The 26,739-nt window shown below is 45.7% G+C and overlaps 1 pseudogene; it reads right to left on the reverse strand.

Annotated features, from left to right (window-relative positions):
* Positions 1-5,677: 5,677 nt before the first annotated feature.
* On the reverse strand, positions 5,678-19,253 carry LOC114214411 (DNA sliding clamp PCNA pseudogene; annotated as a pseudogene).
* Positions 19,254-26,739: the final 7,486 nt, after the last annotated feature.

Raw genomic sequence — 26,739 nt, forward strand, 5'->3', positions numbered from 1 at the left:
TCCTCCAGATTTCCATTCCACCCTCCTTAGGATGAGGTCTGCATCCTCATGGTCCAAGGTGGCTGCCCAAGCTCCAACAACACATGCCCATCCAACACATCAAGGAGAGCAGGGGGAGGAAGGAGAGAAGAAAGGCTTGACCCCTTCTTTTATAAGGAGACTCTCTAAAAGTCTCACAAAACACAGCTATATGGAGCTATAAAGGAAGGGAGGAAATCCAGTCTTTATTCTAGGATGCAATGTGTAGGAATAAAAACTGGCTTTCTGTTACTAATAACAGCGGAAAGAACAGATACTAGTTAAATACTGCCCCCCAACTGGTCTCCCTTCAGATGCTAAAGGGAAATTTTAACCCTCTAAAAAAAAAAAAAAAAGTCTTTTACTTAAAATCTTTGTAGTAGTTGGCAAAAATGACCCAAATGCTTAGCAACTCCTCCCATGGAGAGGAGGGGTCTACTTCTCCATCCCCTGAATCTGGGCCCATCTTGTGATTTGTTCTGACTGACAGGAAGTGATGCTCTGCCCTTTGGGGTCTAGGCCTTAGGAGGCCTTGTGGCTTCTGTTCACACACTTCACACTAGGCAGCCATCCTGTGACCAAGCTTGGGCTAACCTGTCACATGAGGAGAGAGGCCATCATGAACCAGCCAGCCCCACGTGACCCATCAGCTGACCATGGACACATGAATAAGTCCACCTAAGATCAGCTGGGCCTGCCCCAGACCAGAGGAGCCACCAGCTGAGCCCAGCACAAACTGCTACCCTCCAGGCTCCCGAGCTAAAGAAGACGTGGTTGTTTTAAGTCACTATGTTTGGGGATAGTTTGTTCCATGGCCAAAGCTAACTGATAGTGCTCTGATGACCCTCCCTTACTCTCAGGATAAAGAACAAAATTCCCACCACCACCAGCAAGGGTCTGGCCTTTGCTCACCACTCCAGCCTCATCACAAACCACTTTCCTCTCTGTGGGGCCTTCACTTCCACAGACCCACTGACCCAGTACCTTTGCAGCAGCAACTCCTCTATCTAGAATATGCTTTGCCCCTTCACCTGGTCACTGCCTACTTTTCTTGCAGAGCTCAGCTCACCTGTCACTTCCCTGCTCCCGCCACCTGATCCAATCTCCCCAGAACACACTCTCGGGCCACCATGTCCCTCTCTTTCACAGCACTTTCATGGCTGGTTGTCACTTGACACTTCCTTGTGTGGTTCTCAGATTAAAATTTGCCTCGCCCATAAGTCTTCAACTCCACCGGAGCAGGGACAGGATCTATTTTGCTCACAGTTGTGTCCCTGGAGCTTAGAACAATGCCTTTTCACAGTGGGTGTGTCATTGTGTCGCCAGCAAGTAGAAGCCTGCCTTGCACACAGTAGGTGCTAAATATATACTTTGGAATGGATATGTTGAATCTGAGCATTGCAAAGGAAACGGGTCAAACCTCGATTGTAACGTTAGTTCTCAAAATATGAAAGGTGACAAAATGGGAGCCTACAGAGGTTGAAAGTGGCACACACACACATACCCATCAAGTTTGTCAAGGTTATAAATATGAGTGTTGACAGACATCCCTCTTGGGCTCATTTGAGGCTCGCCTCAATGGATATCAGTTGTAGTCTGTGAAAGCTGATGAAAATCCTTCCCTTACATATCACGTTAACCCCAGTGTGGGCACAGGATGGCCTCAAGCTAATCCTAGAATTCGCAGTGGTTTCGAGGACAGACTCTGGATTCAGAATCTCTGGGCATGTGTCTTGGGTCTGACAAACACTAGCTCATCTAGTGATGACTAAAGTCATCATCTGTAAAATGGGAATGAAAGCAGTCCCTCCAAGGGTTGTTGTGAAAAGTACACTCCTCTGTATAAAGCCCCGTGGGGCCCAGTGCACATAGTAGGCCCTCAATAAGTGACAGTTATCATTGCAATGAGCCTGAGGGCGGGCATGACTCTCCTCGCGGGCAGCTCACCACTCAGGCTGTGTTTCTGTTACTTGTCTTCTATTCCCCCTGCCCCAGCCCCAGCTCCTGGCTCAGGGCCCGGCACAAGGTGGGTGGTGACAAATGGTTGCTGAAGGAAGACATGAGAAACTGAAGAGGAATGAATGAATGAACTCATTCAGCATTCACGAGCTAAGGCATACCCTAGGCAGTGGGGAAGCAAGTCAGAATAAGGCACCACTTTGGCCCGCAAGTTGCTCTGCACTGGGACCAAAAATCAGAAGTGCCAGCCCACAGATTTCACTTAAAGACCCAAACTGCTGGGTGCCTGGGTGGCTCAGTTGGTTAAGCGACTGCCTTCGGCTCAGGTCATGATCCTGGAGTCCCAGGATCGAGTCCCACATCAGGCTCCCTGCTCGGTAGGGAGTCTGCTTCTCCCTCTCACCTTCCTCCCTCTCACCTTCCTCCCTCTCATGCTCTCTCTCTACCATTCTCTCTCTCTCTCAATAAATAAAAATCTTTAAAAAAAAAAAAAAAAAGACCCAAACTGCTGGCTACCTGAGAGCTGGCAGCCCTGGCTCCCATTCCCACCTGCCAGCAAGCAGCAGGACCTGACCTCCCCTGCTCCAAACTCACTGTTGGCTTGGCCCATAGGCCTTTGAGTTTACAAGCCTGGGCAAACTATGCAGAGGATGGAGCCCAGGAGGCCAGGGGCCTCACTCTCCCTGCAGCCTGCTGCCCAGAGGGGGACAAAAAGGCAGGGCATGGGCTCTTTCCCCACATAGGACCATGAAGGTGACAAGGGGCAGGTCAGTCCCCTTCCCTGGCTTTAGTTTGTCCCCAAGGTACATGAAGGGGCCCTAGCAGATCAATGGCTTTTATGCATTTTTTAAAAAAGTACTTGAAACCATCCCTGCACCCCCACCCCAAATAAAAGTAGACACACACATGGGTATGAGCAGAGCTCGCTTGGGAGAAGGCTGGGCAGTGAGGCAGGGCTCAGGCCATTCAGACCCCCACACTCCACATTTGTCCCCTTCATGGGGCCTCTGACCACAGGAATCTGGGAAGAACAATAGAAAAGATGGTTCTGACATTTGGGATTCTGAAACCACATCTCATCTGCCCTCCCAGGCCCAAACCCACCAGTACCAGGCCAGGAGAGGAACAGGCGTGAGGGCAGTGGGAGCCGGATTTACTATTACTAGTCAAAGCATCTTAGACTCTTTCAACCAGACCCACTTGGTGTCTGTATCAAACAAGGATTTTTTATTTCCATCAAGAAATCTGTGCTCTCCCATTTGTCTTGAAATATGTGGCCCTCTTTATTGTCCTTCATTTTTCTGTGTTTGATGGAGATGTGGATATCAAGGAATAGTTTACATTCTTCCTCATTTTGTAGAAGGAAGTCAGCATTGCAATTGGCAGAGATAATGGCAGAGAGTGGCTGCCATCAGCCTCAGGACAGGGAGGTGACAGGGAAGAGCGGGGACTGTCCACAGGGTAGCCAGTGCCTGCTTTGAAGGAAGGGGATACCAGGGTGGCCATGTCTGCTATTCCTAGAAAATCAGAATCCCAGAGTTTTTATGAGAAATCTCCTGATTTTTAAATAGTGATTATTTCTCATTTTTCCCCCCAAACAAAACACTGCTGCAACAAAACATATCCTTAGGTCCGGATTTACCCCCGGAGCCACCAGTTTGAGCCTTCCACTCTAAGTCTGGCCTAGGAAGCCAGTTCTCCTTGGGGACTGGCTGCCTTCCTACCCTGAACTTGGCAAGATCAAGTTTGAGCTAACAATGACCCCAACTCGGCAATGGAGGGGTGGGGGGGTTGTCCTTCTTGGGAACCCCACACAAACTCCCTCCCGCCCGCCACAGAGAATAGATGTAATGTATGAACTGAGACAAGAACACAGCTTGAGACTGGATGGACCGTAGAAAGAAAAACAATTTTTTTCAAAAATAGTGACAGGCAATCTGTTTGACCAGGCTGAGAAGGGTTTAAACCAACACCCTGAGGATTTACACCAGAACACAGGAACCACCAAGTGCTCCACACACCAGTGCCAGGATCTTTCTAAAACAAATCAGTCGAGTTTCCAGCACCCTGTTTACACCTTGGCTGGCTCCCCATTGCCCTCAGAGTAAAGTCCAAAGGCAAGTCCCTTAACTTAACCTTAATGCCTTACAGGATCCAGCCTCTTCCCCGTGTCCCCTTGCTGTCCCCACAAAAGGACTTTTCCTTCTCTCTCTTTATATTTTTATGAAATACTTTATATTTCTACATATATATTTATTTATAATTTATTTATATATAATTTATAATTTAATATATATTATATATATTATTTCTACATATATATTTCTACAATATATATTTATATTTCTACAAATTTTCTCTATAACCTGGAACACCCTCCCCCTGCCCTTCTTCTCCTACCAGCTCTCTCCAGAGGACTCAGTTCACGTGTTGCCTCCCCCACAAAGCCTTCCCTGATCAGACCTCAGGCTGAATTTAGGTGTCACTCCTGCACCCACTACCCTCTGCTTCACTCCATCTTTGTCCAAGTCACTGTGAACTGTAATCATGCACAGGGGAGACAAAATCTCCCATGCTCAGTGTGAGTAGGCACGCAGCAAATGTGTGAAAGAAGGAAGGAGGGAGATCTGAAATGAAATAGACCCCATCCTACAAATGCTTTGGGGTATAGATCTCCCTGGGAATGGAGGTTTCAGTGGGTACTTAAAGTCCCTTCCATCACTTCGACCTCAAAGAATCAGAGTCTGGTTCAAAGTTGGCAGGACTGCTACTCAGAGAGGGACAGAATTCATCAGCGGTCACACAGCAACATGGGGGCAAAACCACAGTGAAAATCCAAATCAGAACTCTGCTGTGTTGTTGGCTTTAATTTACTTCCCCAGATGCCCCTTCCTCCCCCCAACCCTGTCTGCCAGGAGCTGGTTGGGGGGGGTGGGGAGTCAAGGTGATGGAGTCAGTGGCAGGGGTGGGGAGAACAGATACAGAAGGTATTTTCTCTTCTAGGTCTTCATGGGCATTAGCTCTGTGAATTATTCAACAGAAAATCTGCTTGAGATAGTGTCTTAGTCTTAATTTTCAATTCCCCTAATGCTGGCCAATTCTGTGCTGAAAACCTCTCAATTATTAATGTTTCTAAAACAATATTTGTTTTTGCTGCATCTAGCAACAACCAAGGCCTCCTAGCGAGTAATCCTGTCCTGAAATTCTCACAGAGAGGTTTGCCTTGCTGAGGAAGTGTTTCAGAGGGGTCAGGGGTATGTCGGGGTACAGCAACCAGACTGAGACCATTAAGCCATGCAGAGACAGGTAACGGGAACTCCCTGGACAAAAGAAACTATAAAAATAGCAAAAACGATTACTATGTATTGGCATCTTATGTGTCAAGGGTAAAGCTAAACAAAAAAAAAAAAAAAAAAGCTTTACTTTTACTTATTTAACCCTTGGTTTGCTTTTGAAATTCAAATAACTCCTTTAAACTGAAAACAAGTCTTAAAACTGCATTTAGAGTCAAACCCCTTTTGTTCTAAAAATCCTAAGGAGTATTTCTAGGTACGGCAGAAGTATTTCTAGATTAACAAGACTAGATCTCACTTGGACTGGATTCTTGTAGAGAATGGAGGGGGGAAAATGGTTATTTATGGAAAATGGTACTCAGAGGCACACACTCGTGACAGAAGATTCTTAAGTATATGTTGGCATCTTAGAAGGAGTTCTCAGAGAGCTTAGCTTTATTTTCTGCAACCTGATGCTCTCCGACAAGGGGGCCGTCCACAGGCATACCGAGTGTGACCGCAGGGGAGGGTGGAGTCGCTTCCGTAAAGCAGTTCTGGGACCTCAGTGCAAAAGTTAGCTGAACTTGGCTCACTCATCTCTAGGGTGACAGCCTCCTCCTATCAACACCACTCATTTGCCACAGCTTTATATTTCTACTCCCAAGTTTCTTGGAGAAAAGCTCACTCCATCTTTTGCACAAGAAGTGACACCAGGGTCCCCAGGATGACTGAGATCTCAGCGTACATGATGCCCATTCGCCAGAAGTCATCTTTCCTCCACAGCTTCACTCGAATTCGGGAATTCCAAGTTCAACATGTAAATCCATTAACTTCATGTCATTGTCTGAAACCTTTTCTTGATTTGGAGCTTCCAATACCAGTGCCAAGGTGTCTGTATCAGCTTCGGCCCTCTGCCTAACAATGTCTTCAATGCCGGCACAGTTTCTTACATTGGACACGCTGGTGCGGTTCACTCCCGCGGTCGAGTCGCAGTCACAGTCAGATGCGTGGAAACCTTGGGAGTGCACCTTGGAACATGGTGGCTGAGTCACCAGGCTGAGGCGATGGGTAGAGGGAAGGAGGAAGGGGTAGCTAGCTTAGGTGTCACAGGATGACAGCGAGCAGGGAAGTCAGTGGTGAGAGCCTGCGACCCAGGAAGATCACAACCTACTTAAGTAACTTACAAAAACTCCCCGCCGTAAGACTCATCAGCCCCATTTTATAGATAAGGAAACAGACTCAGAGAGTCCCAATCTTTGCCTGTGGTTCCTCAGCTCATCACTGAGAAGAACGGGATTTGGACCCAAGTCTATGTGACTTCATAGTACATTTTCCCCCTTGACACTACAGTGCCATCTGGGATTTTAGTTGCATCCAAGGAAGAACTTTCTGGAAGTAAATGATGTTACTCTCAAAGAGCACTTGGAACAAGGCATGGCTGGAAGGGAGATATGAATGGGAGGAAATTCTGAATGGAGGGCATCTCTAGAGTCCCGTGAGGAGCTGCTCTCCTCTGTTGTAACACAACCTAAACGGCCCGGGGTCCTGGGGTGAGGGTGGGGCACACAAACTCTGCAAACGGTGACAAAGGCAACTGTTGTCCCATCTTTTAACACTCAGACTCACTGATGGACAAAGGGCACGGAGCCTAGCAGAATAGAGGCTTCAGAGTCAGACCAGCCTGGGAGTGCGCCCCCTGCTGAGCCACCTCTGAGCCAGGCCCTTACCCTCTCTGTGCCTCACCTCCCCACATCTGTGCAACAGGGTAACACCAGTCCCTCCCTCACAGGCTTGCGTGTAACACATCTGAGATGATGCCCATTTTGGGGCCTGACACACAGCGAGACACCAATAAATGCTAGCCTCCCTCTCCCTTCCCCTCCCCCGAGCAAGAGGCTGACATTTTCAAAAAGACATGCTAAGAACAAGGGGGAAAGACAGAAAGGAGGCAAAAACGTTGAGAAAATACGTTGCGAGGGGGAAAATCCACTCCAAGAGCTGGCGTAGGAGGAGAGGTGACAAAGGAGTAGCTTACTGAGGACAGAGGGGTCTGTCACAGGTGGGGGCACAGCGTGGGGGCCAGCGGAGGACGGTTCTCTCGGCGCCTGCTTCTTCTCGGCACTCAGATGTCTCACTGTCCTGTCCCCTCCCGTGTCTGCTTCCCTCTCCCTCCACGGACTGGCTTTCTGGCTTCTCCGCAGGGAGACCGCCGCCTCTTAGCTCCCTAGTTTGAAGGCCTTCTGCAAGCTCTCGGCAGCCTCGTGAACATCTTGGAGTCTCACTTCCCAATTCTGATTGGCCCAGGTTACAGTCAAGTATACACGCTGGGCCAATGAGATGGAAGGTGGTGGGTTGCCGGGTAAAAAGACTGCAGCTGGGGCCCACGTCATCACAGGAATGCAATCTAAAACCACACCAGGGGCGCCGGGGTGGCTCAGGTAGTTAAGCACGGAACTCTTGATTTTGGCCCAGGTCATGATCTCAGGGTTGTGAGATTGAGCCCTGCATGGAGCCTGCTTGAGGGTCTCTCTCTCTCTCCCCCTCTCCCTATCCCCTGCTCTCTCTTTAAAAAATACATAAAAAAAATAAAACCACACCAGGAATCCTACATCCCCACGAGAATGGCTAAAATTAAAGGCCTGATAATACCAGACGGTGGCAAGGCTGTGCAGCAATGGGAGCTCTCATCCTCTGCTGGTGGGAGTATGAAATGGTACAACCACTTTGGGAAACTGGCTTATCTCCCAAAGCTAAATGGACCCCTGCCCCTTGACTTAGCAATTTCACTGCTGGGTATACATCCAAGACAAATGATTTCTTCTGTCCACCTAAAGGAATATGTGAAATGTTCATAGCAACCCCAAACTGCAAACAACCCAAATCTCCATCAGCAGGAGGATGGATAAATTGTGGTATATTCATGCAATGGATTATTGCTAAGCTGCAGCAGAAGGATGAACTACCTCCACCCACAACGTAGATGGATCTCACAAGTATAACATTTAGCGAAAGAAGCCATACCCCAAGCAGTACACACTATACGATTCCATTTAACAGAAAATGTATCAGTGTGATGGGGACTATAATATGGGTTATCTTTGGGGAGTAACAGCTGGGAGAGGGCACAAGGGAGCCCTTTGGGATATTACAAAAATGTTCTATATCTTCTTCCTTGGTGGTGGTTACATAAAAAAAAATCATCAAGCTGATGAATACTTAAGATTTGTGCCATTTACTATATCTAAATGATTCCTCAATAAGAAAAGAGAGCAAAGCTTATGGCCATATTATATGGAATATAGAATCAACTACATAACCACACAATCACCTTTGTCTGAATAGATGGAATAAACAGGCACATATCACATGTATTTATTTTATATACCTTACACATAATATACACATTACATGCATATAATATATGTATTTTATTCACATATATGTATATAGGGAAACATGAAGAGAGAGGTAGAAAAAATCTGAATTGTATTTTTAGAATGTATTCAGTCTAGGAAGAACAGATTGGAGGAAGACCGGGATGAAGGCAGGGAGGCCTGTGAAGAGGCTGATCTAGCTGTCTAAGCAGGGGATGGTGGTGTCTGGCCACTGGAATGGACACAAAGGAAGAGATTTGAGGGCAGCCAACAGGGCGTGATGATGGACTGGATAATGACAAGGTAAGGGAAGAAGCTGTATCAGGGAAACCCCTGTGTTTCTGGCTTGGGCAACTGGGTAGGGGACGATGCCATTCCCTGGATGAGGAAGATCAGAGGCAGGGAGGATGGCGGACTCTGTCTCAGACAGGATGAATTGTCAGGGGAGTACCCAATGGAGCTGTCAGAAACCATGGCAGCCCACTGTGCTAGATGGGGGTCCCTGGAAACAGATTGGGAGGTACAGCTCAGTGAGGTGGGTGGGGAGCTCTGGGGAGACACACCAGAAGGAAGCGAGGAAGGCAGGATTTGGTGGAGAGCCAAGCTGAACTGTAGTGTGGTTGCAAGTGAGGCTGCCTTCTGTCCCACCCTGAGCTCTGGAGCCAAATGGCTCCCCAGAGTTGCCCGGAATTGAGACAAAGGGACCAGACTTTTGCGTCCCCCAGCCAGCCAATTACTGGCCATGGCTGCCTCTAGGAGGGGCATCTGCTTGGAGGCCCAGGGCAGCTGTATAGCTCCAGGAGCTGAGGACATCAGCCCTGAAGAATGATCGAGGTGAAGTCCCTGCCCCCTTTCCAATGTGTGTCCAGTTGTGGCTCCAAGGAAGTCTGCAGCCTGTGACCATGACTATCATGCACCCTGGCTCTCCTTACCTGTATCCTACAGGCACCGACCCTCTGGCATGCCCCCTGCATCCCAGCCCTGCCCGCTATGTCCATGGAGCATCTCCTTCTAATCTCTTTTTTATAAAGAGAGCTGGTTTTTCCTCTGATGCAAATACTCAAAGCAATTAGAGCTGCTCGGCACCACCATTCTTGTTCAATGGCCAATGCCAGGGGCATTGGAGGCAATCTCCTCACCACCAGGGCCACCGAAACACACTGAGGGGCTTCTGGGGTCAGGGACTATCTCCCAAGGGCTGAACAAGTTCACTCCTGCGAGGATCTCTCACCCTTCATATCTGATTCATTAGCAAACCCTACTGGATCTACCTCCAAGGTCCATCCAGGATGCCATTTCTCGCAGCCTCCTCTCCCACCCTGGTCCAAGCCACCAGCGTCTGTTAGCTGACTCACTGCAGCGGCCCCTCTGGTCTCCATGCTTCCAGCCAACTCTTGGCCCTCAATAGTGTCTTCTCGCATGGCAGCCAGACTGAGGTGTTAAACCCCTCCGCTACATTCCCCCTCTGCTCAAACTCCTACTTTGCCTTCCACCTCTCTGATAAAAAGTCCATACAGTGGCCTTTCCAAGCTCATTTCTACTTCCCTCCTGCTTGCTCATTTCTCTCTGTCACATTCGCCTCCCCAGGCACACTCCTGCCTCAGGGCCTTTGCACTTGCTGGTCCCCCACCCTGAGATACTTTTTATACCCTTGCTTCCTTCAGATCTCCACACAAATATCACCTTCTCAAGGAGGCCCTCCCTGACCACTCTATTTTTTTTAATATTTTATTTTTAAGTAACCTCTACCCCCAACGTAGGGCTTGAACTCACAACCCCAAGATCAAGAGTCGCACGCTCCACTGACTGAGTCAGCCAGGCACCCCAGTGACCACTCTGTTTTAAACTTACAGCCTCTCACCACTTCTCCCATCCCTTAGCCCTGGCTCAGTTTCCCCTCTTCATGAAGCAACATCCATTGTTGTCTTTCCCACTAATTTGCAGGGGCAGAGATTTGGGGGATTTGTTCAGCGACTAGAATGACACCCCATGCTTATAAGTGAGAGAGCTCAATACGTGTTGATTCCATGATTTAAGAAATGAGTAACAGGTCATGCTCAACCCTTGTCTCAGTCTCCAGCTCAGGCTGCCATAACAAAATACCATAGACCGGCAGGCTTCAATGTGGAAAAGTCCTTTCTCACCATTCTGGAGGCTTCAAGTCTGAGATCAGGGCTCCAGCATGGCCAGTTCTGGTGGGAGCCCTCTTCCTGGCCTTCAGATGTGGGCTTTCCTTGATGCATGCTCACAGTGCTCTTGCTCTTCTTCTAAGGCCACCAACCCTATCCCATTAAAGATCCCATGCTTATGACCTCACTTTACACCTTCCAGAAGTCCTATCTCCAAACACAGTCATGTTGGGTTTAGGGCTTCAACATATGCATTTGCAGGCAGTGGGATCCAATTCAGTCCCCAGCAGCTCTAATCTCTTTTCTCCTCGTATCAGCCCTCACAGGTAGGTATTATCCTCATTTTAAAGATGATAAAACTAAGGCTCCAAGAAGTCACAGGCCCAATCCAAGGGCACCAGGCTCAAAAGTGGCAGAGGAAGGGTTCAAACTAGCAATTGTTTCCCTCCACCCCACTGCATCCCCTCCTACATGCTGTTCCCTCTGCTGCGAATGCTCTTCCCACAGCCAGCTCCTTCTCCAATGGTCACCTCCTCAAAGAGGCCCTGCCTATATGTAGCAGCCATATAGGCAGGGCCTCCTGCTTCTTAGTGACTGCCACTTTGGTCCCTTCATTTCCTTCACAAGCCATGGGACATTCTGATGTTACCTCCTGCCTACCTGCCCAGGTGTAGACAAAATGATGGAGACCCAGGAAGAGTGCTGTTTGGAAGGCAAGGGAGTCGCCGGAGACACCCTCAGGCTCATAGCCGCAGGGACCTCACAAAGGATGCTCCCAAATGCACCGAAAATCAATTTGCCAAATGATCAATTTACTAGGCAATTAATTCACTCAATCTTTGTTTCTGTTCTATTTTTGAAGTTTTAGCAATTTGTGTCACCAGTTTTGGCAGCCTTTGAGGATTTTTCGAAGTCCTACTGTAGCCAGAAAGAGCGGCTATCCCTGCACTGACCCCAGGTGCCTCTGCTCTCAAGAAGGGCAGGGCTTTGGAAAGAGGAGATCTGCCCACCAACACTCAGGCAGCTAGACTCATCACAAACACATGTTCCCCCAGCCAAAGGGCCGTATCAGGCGGGGTGGTTTAAAAGGCCACATGGACCAGAACTTGAACCAGGGTAAGGCAACTGAGGCATTTGCCTTGGGATAATATTTAGGGGGCTCAAAAAAACTCAAAAATCACAACAAACATTTTTTTAAAGATTTATTTATTTATTTGAGAGAGAGAGGATGCAAGCAGGTGTGGGGCAGAGGGCGAGGGAGACAAGTAGACCCCCCACTGAGCAGGAAGCCCAAAGTTGGCTTCATCCCAGGACCCTGAGATCATGACCTGAGCCAAAATCAAGAGTCAGACACTTAACTGACTGAGCCACCCAGGCACCCCTCACCATAAACATTTTGATGCAATACTTCAAAAAATCAAAATTAATGCAAAAATTACATGAGGCACAAAATGAAACCATTTTCAATAAAGGTAAGGCCAGTTGCAGTGCTGTGGCAAGCCATACGAGAACAGAAAACAAAAGGGAAAGTCAATAAGACTGAGCCTATCTTCATTTAAAATGCTTGAATTTTGTTCATCCTGGATTTTTTTGCAGTAACTTTGATTTTTAAAAATATGCACTGAACTATTATCTATTAACACATGCTTCCAGGAGGATGAAGTAGGTGTTCTTTTCCCTATTCTTCCTCCTCAGCTCTCCGGAAAAGCCCTGGCCTATATATATAAAACAATCATGGGACTCGGAAAGGTGAAGAGAAGGAGGCAGAATGGCTAAGGACATTGGGACCCAAGGCAAGACATGACAGTGAGTTCCCTGGGTTTTCTTTTTGCCTCATATATCCCCAACTTAGGGCTGAAAAAGGCAACAATCCAGAAATATCATCAGTCATAGACAAAAAGTCCCAACAGAAGCTGGTTCTTTCTAGCCAAAGGAATGTGAAAGGGCAACCTAACAAGGCGGAAAATGTGTGGACAATAACCACTCTAGGGCAGCCAAGCACCACAGAGAGTGCTAGGCCTGTCCCCCACCCCATGCCAGGAAGGCTTAGTGGGGAACTTAGACTACCACACTTAACAGGCTGGAACAAGAAACCCAATCTCTCCCAGGGTCCAATAGGGAACCTTACCCCAGAGGGTGATGAAGAGCTCCCCATCACATCAGTATCAACGGAGACCATGTACAGAACCTGAACTTCAATCAGACAGTAATTAGACACTTCTCACTGCCCCCTGAGTCAGAAATTTCACTACGGTCCAATGATAATGATGACATCATGACCATGGTGTCATGAAGACCAAGTGGGCACCAAAAATGAGGCACTCCTAAACTTCCCATCCAGCGAGATATCCATGGAGGCCTAGTGAGGAGGTGAACTCCTAACTCTGCCCAGAAGTAACAAGGAGCCTCCCACCTGGGTGTCAACAAATGGGTAACCTGGACTTCTATCCCCACCTGGCAGTAATGAGGTTAGGACCCTCTCACTCCCTGCCAGAGAAATGTCAGAGGAAGCCAGCTAAAACAGAAGATTTAAATAAGATTCAGATTCTCAGAACATAACACAAAAATGTGCAGGTTTCAATTAAAAATCACTTGTCAGGGTGCCTGGCTAGATCAGGTCAGTAGAGCATGTAACTCTTAATCTTAGGATTGTGAGTTCAAGCCCCACATTGGGCATAAAGCCTACTTTAAAAAAAATCACTTATCATACCAAGAAAGATCTCAACTTGAATGAAAAAAAAGGCAATCAATAGATGCCAACATTGATAAGACAGGCATGTTATGATTATCTGACAAAGATTTTGGAGTAGCAATCATAAAAATGCTTCCAAGAGCAACTTTTTAAAAAAATCACTTACAACAAATGAGTAAATAGAAAGCCTTGGCAAAGAAATAAAGTCTTAGAGAAGATACAGAACATATAAAGGAGAACCAATTGGAAATTCTAGAACTGAAAAATACTATAAATGAAAGAACCCAATAGGGGCACCTGGGTGGCTCAGTCAGTTAAGCGTCTGCCTTCAGCTCAGGTCATGATCTCAGGATCCTGGGATTGAACCCCGCATCAGGCTCCCTGCTCACCTGGGAGTCTGCTTCTCCCTCACCAACCACCCACCACTCGTTCTCTCTCTCCCTCTCACTTGTTCTCTCTCAAATAAATAAATAAAATCTTTAAATAATAAAAAGAAGAAGAAGAAAGTACCCAATGAATGGGCTCAACTGAAGAAAAGAGGAAACTGGGGAAGGAATCAGTGAACTTGAAGACAGAACAATAGATATTATCCAGTCTGAATAACAGAGAGAAAACAGACTTTATAAACTTGAATAGGGGTGCCTGGCTGGCTCAGTCCATGGTGTGTGTGACTCTTGATCTCAGGGTTGTGAGTTTGAGCCTTCCATTGGGTGTAGAGATACTTAAAATAAAATAAAAATCTTAAAAATAAATAAATAAAATAAAGTAAAATTGAATAGAGCCTCAAGAACCTCTGGGACTGTAACAAAGATCTAACACTGGAGTCCCAGAAGAGGAGAAAGAGGGTGGGGCTGAAAAGGACTTGGAGATGGGAAACTTAACAAATTTGGCAAAGGACATAAACCCACAGATGCAGAAAGCTCAGCAAACAGGATAAAACCAAAGAAATCCACATCAAAACTTATCATATTCAATTCCTGAAAACCAAAGGAAAAAAACTGGAAGTCAGTGAGAGAAACAGTACTTTATCTATGGGGAAAATAATTTGAAAGACCATGGATTTCTCATCCGAAGCCACAAAGCCTAGAGGAAAGTAGCACATTTTTCAAGTGCTGTAAGAAAAGAACTGTCAACCCAAAATTCTATATTCAGCAAAAATATCCTTCAGGAATGAGGAGACATCAAGACATTCTCAGATAAAGGAAAACTAAAAGAATTTGTCACCATCTGGCCTACTTTAAAAGAACAACAAAAGAAAATTCTCTAAATGGAAAGGAAATGATTAAAGGAGTCCTGGAACATCAAGGAGGAAGAAAGAACAATAAAGAGTAAATAAAAGAGATATGGGTAAATGCAGTATGTTTTCATCTCCCCTTGAGTTTTCTAAATTATGTTTGATGGTTGATTCAAAAATTATAATGCTATCTGATGTGTTTCTAAATGTATGTAGAAGAAATATTTAAAATCATATTGGAAAGGGATGTAAAGCGAGGAAAGCTTCTACACTTCACTTAAGCTAATGAAACACTGTACCAGTAGACTTAAAAATTATGTGTATATAGTGTATATATACATTGTGTGTATATATACATACATTTTAGGCATACAACAATATACACTCAAAAACACTATAAATTAATCAAAATGGAATTCTAAAAATTATTCAAGTAACCCACAGGAAGGCAAGAAAAAGAAAACAGAGAAATTAAAGACAGAGAGAACAAACATAAAGCAAAAAAATAAAAAGGCAAACTTAACCCCTAATATATCAATAATCTCATTAAATATAAGTAGTCTAAATACATCAATTAAAAGACAGAGATTGGCAGAGTGGCCTAACTACATGTTCATTACAAGAACCTCCCTTCAAATGTAACAATATATGTAGATTAAAAGTAAAAGGATGGAGGGGCACCTGGATGGTGCTGTTGATTAAGCATCAGACTCTTGGTTTCAGTTCATGTTGTGATCTCATAGTCATGAGATAGAGCCCCACTTCCAGCTCTGTGCTCAGCAAGGAGTCTGCTTGAATTTCTCTCTCCCTCTCCCTCTCCCCACCCTCTCTCTCTCAAATAAATAAATAAATCTCTTATTTTTTTTAAAGTCAAATGATGGAGAGATATGTATCCTGAAAAACCTAACCAAAAACAGCAAGATATATTAATGTCAGATAAATAGACTCCAGAGCAAAAACAACTATCATAGACAGAAAGGAACACCATATAAAGATAAAAGAATTCATCTACCAAGAAGATATAACAATCCTAAATTTGTGTGCAGCAAACAACAGAGCTACAAAATATGTGCAGCAAAAATGGATAGAACTGAAAGGAGAAATAGACAAAAACACAATCGCAATTGGAGACATCAACACCCCCTCTTAACTGGTCAGAAAATCAGTAAAGATGTAGAAGAACTCAACAACACCATCAACCAGCAAGATTTAGTTGACATTTATAGAACACTCCACCCAATATCAGCATAATACATATTCTTTTCTTTTTTTTAAACTTTTTTTATTTATTTATTCATGAGAGACGGGGGGGGCAGAGGGAGAAGCAGGCTCCCAAGGAGCAGGGAGCCCAATGCGGGACTCGATCCCAGGACCCTGGGATCATGACCTGAGCCGAAGGCAGACGCTCAACCATCTGAGCCACCCAGGCGCCCAATACATATTCTTTTCAAGGGCTCACAAAACATATACCCAAATAGACCATCTCCTACAATAGAAAACAAACCTCAATAAATTTAAATCATATAGAGTGTGTTCTCTGACTATAGCAGAATCAAACTAGAAATGAATAACAGAAAGAGAACAGCAAAACCTCCAAACATTTGGAAACTAAACAATATACTTTTAAATAATTTATGAGTCCAAGGGGAAGTCTCAAGGGAAATTAAAAATACATTGAAATGAATGAAAATGAAAATACAACATAACAAAATTTGTGGACACAGATAAAGAAATGTTGACAGAAAATCTATAGCTTACATAAATGCTTACATGAGAAAAGAGTAGAACTTTCAAAATAATAATCTCAGCTACCATCTCAAGAACCGAGAAAAAAAAATAAGCCTACAAGAAAGCAGAAGATAGATAAAAACAAAAAAATCAGCAAAACTAAAAATAGGAAAACAGTAGAGAAAATCAATGAAACATAAATCTGGTTCGAAAAAAATCAATAAAAGTGACAAATTTCTAGGAAGACTGACAAAAACAAAAAGAGAGAAGACACGAATTGCCAGTATCAGGAATGGAGCAGAGATACTACTACAGACCCTGCAGGCATCCAAAGGACAATAATAAAGGAATACTACAAACAACATGCACAGTCTACACACACACACATGTGATAACTTAAATGAAATGAAACAGTTCCTTGAAAAGCACAAATGACTTAAATGAAATGAACCAGTTCCTTGAAAAGCACACAATTCACTTGAGTGTGAAGCCAGTAATTTGGATAGCCCTGTAACTATTAAGAAAAATGAATCTGTAATTTGAAAAGTCCCAGAAGTCTCCAGGCCCAGAGGCTTTCACTGGAGACTTCTATCAAATATTTAAAGAAAAATAACAATTCTACACAATCCCTCTTCCAGAAAATAGAAGAGGATGACACTTTCGGTTTACTTTATGAGGCTACTATTTAACTGACACCAATATCAGATGAAGACAGTATGACAAAAAGAAAGCTAACAGATCCAGAACGAAGATAAGACAGGAAAGGGAGATGAACCAGTAAAAGGTATGCCAAAGAGCAAATGACCCCTGTGGGCATCTGGAACTCAGTCCCACTGGGGACCAGCTGAGGAACCAAACAGAACTGCTACTGGAGACAAAATGGGCCCACGGGAGGACAGGGAGCCTGAGAATCTCCCATCACCCATTGGTTGGAAGTAGTCCCCCAGGCGTGTTAGCGCCCCTGTACATCTGGGTAGTATGTGCACACAGCTGAGTGACCTTTGGAGGCTTGGGAGCAGAGCTGTCTGATAGGACTTTTACAATGATGGAAATATTCTGGGTCTTTGGAGGAAGCAGAGACCTCACAGTGCACTTACAATATGGGCGCTAGAGGGAGTGCAGCTGTCCATGGTAGCCGGCCTGAATGCATCTGCCACAGAGGGAGAATCAACAGAACTTGGTATCAGATTAGGAATGGGGTGGGGGTGGGGGGTGAGTGGCTCCAAGCAGGGCATGCTAGAGATGGCCATAGGTTATACAGGTGACGTTTTGGGGGACCCAGCTAACCAGCGTCATAGGGCACAATTTGGACCCTGACGTCTGCTGTCAGGAAGGGTCCAAAAGAGCAGCAAATGGTCCCCTCACTGCTCTTCCAAAACTAAGCCTCCTTTGCAAAGGGTAAAGCAACCAGATCTGCAGGAGGCAGTTTAAGGTGAGAAATATTAGTGTATTTGGGGTTTCTCATTTATTTCACGGTGCTCTAAAAGTGAATGTAATTACAGCAGCATTTCTTTCAGAAAAGCAAAACAAGGTCCCCACCTGAAGAAAGTGATTCCAGTAGACTATGTTGATGACAGACTTGGCAATGCTCTCACAGTGCCTACACGCCGACACATTATAATTTTTTCCTTGATAGTTAGACATACTCTGTTGTTACTCAATTTGACTCCTCTGAAACTGTTGCCAATAACCCAATTAAATAGTTAGCTAAATATATTAGAGGCACATTGCTGTGTATTTGGCCCTAATGAGGTTTATAGGAAATGCATTTTCCAGACTGCAAGGGCTCCAAAGGTGGAAATTGCTGGTGGCTTGGTTCTCCTTGTCCATAGCCACTGGCTCCAGGTGAGCCATCCCTGAGAAAGAGCCTCATGATAAACCAAGATGCCCGAGCTACAGCAAAGCAGCTAGAGAGCTGGCTCAGTTTCCCCGAGGGGAATAATCAGTCTTAGGTCTGCTGCAGCTGCCACAACAAAATACCAGAGACCGGGTGGCTTTAACACAGAAATGTATTTTCTAGCAGTTCTGGGGGCTAGAAGTCCAAGATCAAAGTGTTGCAAAGTATGATTGCTGCTGAGAGCTGTCATCCTAGCTTGCTGCCCCTCACATACCTACCCAGGGCTAGTCTTATACAGATGCATCCTTCTAAACAGAGCTGACCCAAATCCTCTCTGCTCCTTTGCTTATTCCAGTTGGATTTGGGTCCAGTGAGGACTTGGGTCACCTCTGTTAGGAAGGGTAGTTATGTAGTCAGACATCCCATGTTCATACAACTAGTATTTCCTGAACACCTACTATATCCCAGATGCTGAGCCGGGTGCTGCAGCTCTTGTGGTGAACGAGAGGTGCTTCCTGCTCTGAGTCTGGAATGTCCAAGAGCAAGTGCAGGATACCATGGGAACACATCAGAGCATCACCAGGCATGACTTGCAGACCCCTAGAAGGCTTCTCCACGGAGGTAACATTTAAATTGAGTGGCAATAAATGATTATGGGTCATTTTTTCAGGTAAAGGAAGTGAGGATGGCAGTGGAGGGGTGTTCCCAGCAGTGGGGACAATACCTATGCAAAGACCTTGAGGTAAGAGACCAGGACACATGGAAGAACAGAAAAGTCACCACCTCTGGAGCAAACTCCTTCCTTCCCAGCTCACAGCAGCACTGGGGTGTCTAGGCACCCAGCCCCTTAGCTCAGAGCCTGAATGTTGCTAAGATTTTCACTGGTTTTACTTCCTAAAGTTCTCTCTGACCCTGAGACGTTAAGACTACTAGAATGATCAGTGACCTCTCACATCAGAGAGGTTGGTGGGATCTTCCTTGTTAATCTGGCATGGCCTCTTGAAGCCCATGGTGACTCTCAAAACACCTGCTTTGAGAGGTGAGCCTGGTCTGCTGAACACCTGCTTTGAGAGGTGAGCCTGGTCTGCTGATTGGCTTTTATAAAGCCAGTGAAGAGGCAGCACTTTGACGTGACCACATCTCCAATGGCATCTCACAAGTCCAGGACACAGCCCCAAATCAGGAAGTTCTTATATAGTACTGTGAATAAAAACTGGGCACTGGAATCAGAAAGACCAGGACTGGAGTCCTGTTTCTGCCCCTCCTAGAAGTATGACTTTGGGAAAGTTGCTCACCACTCTGAGCCTCAGTCTCCCCATATACAAGATGAGAATTTATTCCACAGATGTTGATCGGCTGCCTCCTATGTGGCAGATGCTGTCCTGAGGGCCTGTGATTTGGTGGTAAGTCCAACAGACATGGGTCACTTTCAGTCCTAGCGGGGCAGACAGACCATCAACCAACAGATAATGATCACATGTGCTTGGAACAATGATGGAAACACACAGGGCATCAGGATGGAGAGAATGGGGTGGGGGGGATCCATTTACATAAGGAGTCAGGGAAGGCTTCTTGGTGGAGGTGACATTTGAGTCAAGACCAGAGATGAATAATAGTGCCTAACTCCCAGGGGGGTTGTGAGACCTACACGAAATAATGTCCATAAAGCACCAAGCACAGTGCCTAGCGCAGAAGTAGAACTGAAAAAATATTGGCTTTATCATCAGCCACTAAAATGTAAGCTCCTTTATAGTGAGGAGCAAGTCTGTGTTTGCCAGAATTGTGTCTGGCACGTGCAAAGAGTCGACTGAATTAACGAGTTTCATATTTTCTCATGTTATTGTGTTGCTCCCTACTAAAGTCTTTGCCTCTTCTTCATTTTGAAGGACATTTTGCCTGAGTAGTGTACCTACAGTCAACAATTATGCACGGAACCCTTAATTTTCATTAAGAGGATAGATCTCGTGTTAAGTGTTCTTATCGCAATAAAATAAAATAGTGTTTACTGAGTTCATTTATAATACTAATAGTAATAAGAGTAGCAGCGAGAGTAATATTTGTCGGTAGTATTAGTCATAGGGGTAGTAATACTAGCTACAGCAGCAATAAAGAAAGAATATTAGCAACTCATGCTATGGACAACCCTCTCTGCGAGGGCACTATGTTGCAATGGCAAGAATGAGATTTCAAGTAAGGCAGAGCCACACTTGAATCCTGGCCCAGCTACAAGGTTGCTGTGAAGCTGCTAGATCTCCTTTCCCTGAGCCTCAGTTTTCCTGTCTATGTGATGGGGATAATAATGTGCATCTCCCAGGGAGGCTGTAGGGATAGCGGAGAGAGGTGTCTGTGCGGTGACTGGGACAGAGTAGGCCCACACTAAGTGGTGGCTCTCGAGACGACACGTATGCCATCCCAGGTAACTGAGCTCCAGGCATCTGACACTCCACCCCCTTCTTTGGGGACAGACCAGGCAGCAACATGAGCTTATACCCCCCTGGGGTCCACTATTTATCTGGGTTGGGGAGCCTCAGTTCGTTCATCACTCCCTGACCATGCTGGTCTGGGAAACAGAGATCCCTTGGAAAATTACTATGTTGAACTAAACTAGGTAAGAGTTCTCAGCTGAAATTCCAGTGGGTGGAGAAATGGTTTCGGCATAATTAACTGTCAAAAAATTCATATCTATCCATCAACAAGAAAACGTAAAATAACCCAATTGCAAAATGGACAAAGTATAGAAAACGCAATTCATACACAGCAAAGAATAAGGACAGACTAACATGTGAAAACCCAGCAAAGTATCACGGGACTAGAATTTAAAAACAATGACAAACCCTTTCAGATCTATCAAATGGGCAAAAAAAACCCTTCTGGCCTAAAGTATCCAGGCTTGAGTCAACAGCGTGGAGAAATGGGTACTTACACATAGTGTTGCTGGAAATGAAAACTGGTAGGTTTAGGGAGTGCAATTTGACAGCACCTATTGCAATCTATTTTATTTATATATTTTTAAGAGAGAGAGAGAGCAGGAGGTGGTGGGGGGCGGGGGGGAGAGGATCTCAAGCAGATTCCCTGCTGAGTGCCGAGCCCAGCCTGAGGCAGGGCTCAACCTCAGGACCCTGAGATCATGACCTGAGCTGAAATCAAGAGTTGGACACTCAACCAACTGAGCCACCCAGGTGCCCCTTTTCTTTTTTCTTTTTCTTTTATTTTTATTTTGCCTCTTACAATTTTGAAGGGTGTATTATTTTAGCCACTGCTAAGTGAGTATCCTGGAGAACTATTCATATTCAGGCCCAAGGAGGCATAAACAGCGGTGGTCACTGCAAGTATCACCTGTAATAGTGAAAATTTGGAAGCAGTCTAAATGTCTCTAGATTTATAAATGACTACATTAAAATAATACAATCATATTATGGAATACTATGGAGCAGATAAACAGAATGAGCTAGATCAAGATGAATGACCATAGACAGAGGAAGCCCAAGACATATTAAATGACATGAGAGTATCATAGAATAATAAGCACAGTATAATCCCATATGTATTGGAACAAACTGAAGAAAACAACATACACTATTCCTATAGGAATGCATGTGTGTGCACGTGCATGTGGGTGTGCATGTGCACGTGTGCACAAATACATAGAAAACAGCTGAAAGAAAACACATGTAACTGATGAAAGTTGCTACATCTGGAGAGAAAGGGGGATGGATCCAGGGGGATTTCAAGTGGAACTTTAGTATCAGCCATACATGAATTTTTTCAAGCATGTATCCATGTAAGAGAAAATATTTACACCATATAAAACAAATTGACAAAGTATTGTTGTTCAAATTATATTGAGAACTCCCACGAATTGGTAAGAAGAAGACAAAACCCATCAGGAAAAAAAAATGGCAGAAGACACCAACAGGAATTTTCCAGAAAAGGAAATGCAAACAACTGATAAACATATAAAAGATACTCAATCTCATTTGTAGGCATAAAATGTATATTAAAGCCACAATGAGATGTCAATTCCCACCAAACATATGGGCAAAAATTTTAAAGTAATATGTTAGCAAATGCTAGCAACTGGAATGACAGGAATTCTCATACACTGCTGGTGGAGCGCAAATTGGTCCAACCACTTTTGAAACCACGCTGGAGTTCCCTCTCAAGTTTTAGGTAAGAAAACCCCACTCCGACCCGACAGTCTTACCCCCAGGCACGTACCTAGATCAACCTGTGAACAACTATACCAGAATGCTCATAATCCCCCAAAACGAAAAGCAATCCATGTGTCCGTCCGACAGAATGGATAAATAATCTGTAGTCATTTCATACAACAGTACACCAGATGGCGGCAAAAATGAATACAACATTAGCACAAAATCCAGGATGGTGGTAATTTTTGGAAAGGGGGTCAATTTGTAATTGAGGAAGAGCATCTAGGAGGTTCCACTGGTAATGTTCTATTTCTCAACCTGGGTGTTTATTTTATTGTCATTTTTTAAACTCCGTGTGTGTGCTTTCCAACACTGTTTTGTGTAATTGAAAATAAGAAAAAGGTATGAAGGAAAGAAAGAGAAGAGAGCATCCTCAGTCCTGGCGTACCAGATGTTTCCCGGCACCCAGGAGAGGTCATGGGCTTCTGACTCACTGCTGGATCCCCATAGAGAAGACCTCAGGCTGGCTGAACACTCCAAGAGTCTGCATGGCCAGGGCAGTAGGGGCCAGTCGGCACCCTCTCCTCCCCTTCTCGGCTCAAACCTTGGCCATTGTGGGGTTTGGAGGGAAGGAGAAAACCCACCGTCTTCCCCAGGTCACGGGTCTAGAAAGGCCTGTACACACAGCTGACCCAATCTCTGGACATCACAAAGACCTGAGAGAGGGCGTCACCAGATCAACACAGCTGGTCAGTCTAGCCCAGTGGGTCTCAACCTCCCTGCCCACTCTCACCACCACCACCTGACCATGGCAAATGACCTCCACATGAGTGCCTTGACCCACGGACATATCCAGCCCATGATCAGAGGAGAACAGACACGACAGAGCCTGATTTATGTGCAAAGCCCTCAGCAAACCTTACAAGTCAGGAATGGGGCGAGAGTCCACACCTCCCGACAGGTCCCAGCCCTACTCACGGAACCTGGCAACAGTCCCTGACACGCAGCATTGGAGTCCAGAAACCACTGGTTGCATTCACTTCAATGCCATCTGATTTATTTCGACTGAGCTCTCTGAACTTCTGCACCGAAGGAAGAGGACAGGAAATGCTTCCGTCCACAGGTGGGTGCGGAAAGCATTCCAGAGCTGCAGGAAGGGTTGGTACCGTGCATGAAAGGGCAAAGCAGAGACCTCTAGCTTCTCACCTTTAGAAAGTCGCTCCTTCATGGCGTCTCTGCTCTGCCTTCTGCTGCGGCCGAGACCTCCTGTGTCAGCCGCCTGGCTTCCTCTGGGACTCAGCTGTCCAAAACTGCCGCTCCAACCTTTAATCTACTCGGCATCCAAGTTCAACGCCACCAGCAACTGGAACTTCCTTGAGTCTGAGTTTAAATTGCAGGAGAGAATCTGACTGGCCAACCCCAGCCAAGCCACACCATGATAGGTGGTGGACCAGCCTATAGATAGGCAGCTCTCGGGTCACGTGGCCACTGTTGGTCCAATCAGCAGGGGCAGGATAGAGAAGGGGTGGAGTCCTCCACTACAAGTGGTGCTAGGAGATGGTGGCAAGGGATGTGCGGAGCTTCTCATGGAAAGGGGGCCAATGGCAGGTGACAACATCTCTAGTCCTGGGGCTCCTAAGGACTGAAATGGTGCCCCTCAGGGAACCTGCCTCCTGGAATCTGAACGAGAGAATCAGGGATGTGGTGGGATACATATCTTAAGCTGGAAGCGGGAACATAACGAGAACCAAAAGGAAAGCCAGAGTGAGACAGCAATGGAATTCTGCCTCTGCTACCTACTGGCTGTGTGACCTTGGGCACGTTACTAAACGTCTCTGAGCTTTCATTTCCTCAGCTGTGTCTTGTAATTTATAATAGAACCTACTTCGTAGGGTTGTGAGCATTAAATGTGATGAGACACGATGTAAAGTGTTAGCACAGTTCCCAGAACAAAGCAAATGCTCAATAAATGTCAGTGTGTTCTTTTGAACAGAGGAACCTCATCAGCAGACACCTGGCCACATCACTTGATGCAGGTGTGCCTGAAGTCGTTTACCTTGAAACTTTTGGATAAACAAAACTCCCTTTTGTTTCCACAAGACGTTTTAATTGGTTCTATATGGCCTGTGGCCAAAAAGTGTCCTGAGAAAAACATCCCGTAAAAAAGTTACTCTCTCTCACTTGCTTACAGATCAGCCTCCTTGCAGAGAAAGAAAGCAGTGGATACACAGCGGGTTACTGGGGATTGCATGTAACCCAGGGTCTGCTTTGTCTGCGCCTCTGATCATAGGCTGGCTATGTCCCATAACAAGGCAATCATGTGGATGCCATTTGCCATGGGGGGAAGGGGGGCAGGGAAGTTGAGAACCGTTGGTCTAAATCGAACAACTGTGTTGATCTGGTGACAACCTCTCTCAGGAATCTCAGGAATGAGATGACACATGGAGATCCACCTACCCAAACCTGCCTTTTCTTAGCCAGGCCACAGCTCAGCTCCTAAGGATGTGTCCAAAGTACCAGGGTCTCCACACACCCCCCAACACACACACACACACTGAGATCCCTGGGCATTTCTGACATTGCCGATCTAAGGTCAGAGAGTGGGATTCCAGCTTAGGCTGTATGGACGCCCCCACATAAGGAGAACTTCATTCTTGCACAGGCTTATTGTATTTTTCATTTAATTACCCATTCTTCTTCCAAATGCTCACCTCTTCACCACCTGCCAGGCTTCGTGTTGGGCACAGGAGGCACAGGATGAATGGCCATCGTCCTATAGAATGAAAGCTCACAGCCCAGCAGGGCAATCAGCCATGGAAATAAGCGTATGATGTGGCAGGTGTCAGAGGAGAAGAACAGAATCAGGTCTACATTTCCAGAAGCAAATGCCAGGACTCACGGCCTCAGAAGCACTGTTTCTCATGGGCACGTGATCAGGGATGAGGAGACTGTGAGGGACAGAGTATGGCCAGCAATGAGAGTGGTCACAGACAAGTCCTGGCAAGAAACAGGGATGTGGTCAATGTGACAGTCAATAGGGTTTTTCAGAAATATTCTTCTTCTCGGTCTTCTGGTTATGTGGTAAGATTGCATTTCCTTTTACATGAGCTGTGGCCATATGACTTGGGTTAGCCATGATGTACTAGCAGAAGTAATAGATGTCACTACTAAGTAGACAATCTGGGATGTCCTAAATGGTGGATGCTCTGTCCACCAGGTCCCCGCGTGAAGAGGGGCTTGTGAGGGGCAGAAAGCATGATGGAAATTGAAACCTTTGTGGTCACAAGCTACTGACTGAGATATGGGGATGTTTGTTACAGCATCATGACACGGCCTGCCCTGACTGATACGGTCAGAGACAGGAACACTGGCAGGGACAACACAGAGCAGGGATGAGGACAGGAAAGGACTGGAATTAGTAGTTCCTGCCCTTTTCCTTTTCAGCGCCCCCCTCCCCAGGTCTGGTCCTGCAGAGTCGCTGTCTGAGCCACAGCCACAGCCCAGGCCCCTGACACTAAGGAAGGCAGACAGACAGAAAAAGACACCAGCTGTCTTCATCTTCATTCCAGGAATTTCACTTGATTTCCCTGGAAGGGGCCTGGGCAGCCCTCTCTCTTCCTCTTTATTACATTTGGAAGATTCCTCATTCCCTCTGTGGAGCCTGCATTTATCCTGAACTCTATCAGGGCCACTGAGGAGCCATAAACCAGAAGCTGTCAGAAAGAGAATCTGCAGAGAAGAAAGTCAAAGCTAGGTTCCTGGAGCACAGAAGAGACCCGAAAAATGGAGCTCCCAAGATGGTGCCAAGTCCTCCACATGAGCAGGCTATGCAGGGGCCCCAGGTTTCCTGTCGTGGCAATTCCGCCTGCTGGGATCCATGGGGACTATATTTCCACAAATATAAGATGCCATCGATTGAAGGGTGCATCTTTATGTACCACTAAGAAAGAAAAAACACTACCAATTAAACCAAGACATGATGCTTTATTATCACTTCGAATTTTTATTTTATATCTATTGAAAGGGCTCATTTAGACTTATTTAGACATAGATTTTTATCCTCTATTGCCATTGTACCTATATAAAATGGAAAATCTCAGCAAAATAAATTGGTCAAGTTAGCCTAAAACCTCTTCCCATTCAGAGTCCAACTCTTGTGAATCTCTTGTCATCTCAGACTCCTTGATGTTTGCGTTTTTCACACAATATCCTCTTCTGGGACATCAAGAGTGTAGGTGGTGTGACACTTCTTAAAAGAACATGCCACCGTGTCCCAGAGAGTTTGTTTCAAGTAGACACTCACTCTTCAAGTTTTGATGCTGGTGCTTCTTTTTTATATCTTGCC

This window comes from Eumetopias jubatus, unplaced genomic scaffold (genome assembly GCF_037043125.1).
Source record: "Eumetopias jubatus isolate StellerSeaLion01/CBP00866 unplaced genomic scaffold, mEumJub1_p1.0 scaffold_12, whole genome shotgun sequence".
NCBI classification, from domain to species: domain Eukaryota; kingdom Metazoa; phylum Chordata; class Mammalia; order Carnivora; family Otariidae; genus Eumetopias; species Eumetopias jubatus.